The following is a 1,164-nucleotide window of genomic DNA, read 5'->3' as shown; positions in this document are numbered from 1 at the left end:
TCCTGGGCAAAATTGACCATAACATGATAGAATTCCTCATCCAGACAGAGAGTGATAGAGTTGATTCTGAGACTAGGGTCCTGATTCTAAAGGGAGGAAACTACAATGGTGTGTGGTATGAGTTGGTGATGATATATTGGGTGGACGTTACTTAAAGGGATGATGGTAAAAAGGCAAACTTTGAGTGAACTACAACAGTTGTTCATTCCTGCCTGGTGGAAAGCAGGAAATCAGGCCAGGCTGAGGCCTACGGGGGAAATTAGAGATTGGTTCAGACCCAAGGAAGTGTTATACGGATTGGCCAGAAAAAAAACCCCACAAACCTGGGGATTGGGAACAGTTTAGAATTCAGTAAGAGAGAGCCAAGGGATTGATTAAGAAAAGGATAATAGAGAATGACAGTAAGCTTGTGGGGAACATTAAACCTGACTGTAACAGTTTCTGTAGGTTTGTGAAGAGAAAAAGATTGGTGAAGACAAATACAGGTCCCTTACAGTCAGAAACAGGGGAATTTATATTGGGAAACAAAGAAATGGCTGATGAATTCATACTTTGCTTGTGTCTTCACAAAGGAGAACACAAAGCAGAGGGTGGCTGAGAGTCATCACAGCGGAATTCTGGGACACATCGTCATCGTCACCACGACTGTACAGTAGCTCAGAGAGAACCTGGTGCCAGGGTCAAGGATGTCTCAGGGGGAGGGTGAACAGCCAGAGGTCATTGTGCACATCGGTACAAATGACATAGGGAGACAAAGGGATGGGGTCCTGTGAAATGAGTACAGGGAGTTAGGTAAGAATGTAAAAAGCAGGACCTCAAGGGCAGTGAGAGTAGGACTGCAGATGCTGGAGAATCCGAGACAACAAGGTGCAGAGCTGGATGAACACAGCAGGCCAAGCAGCATCATAGGAGCAGAAAGGCTTGCAGAGCTGTCTGCTCCTATGATGCTGCTTGGCCTGCTGTGTTCATCCACCTCAAGGGCAGTGATCCCAGATTACTCCCAGTGCCACGCGCCAGTGAGGATAAAAATAAAAAGTTGGGCCGATGAATGTGTGGCTGAGGAGCTGGTGTAGGAGGCAGAGTTTTCAGTTCTTAAATCATTGGGATCACTTTCGGGGGAGAGGTGACCGTTACAAGATGGTTTTGCACTTGAATGGAGGGGTT

The sequence above is a fragment of the Rhincodon typus genome, chromosome 1 (genome assembly GCF_021869965.1).
Source record: "Rhincodon typus isolate 14 chromosome 1, sRhiTyp1.1, whole genome shotgun sequence".
Lineage (NCBI taxonomy): Eukaryota > Metazoa > Chordata > Chondrichthyes > Orectolobiformes > Rhincodontidae > Rhincodon > Rhincodon typus.
Note: the sequence above shows the minus strand (reverse complement) of the source record.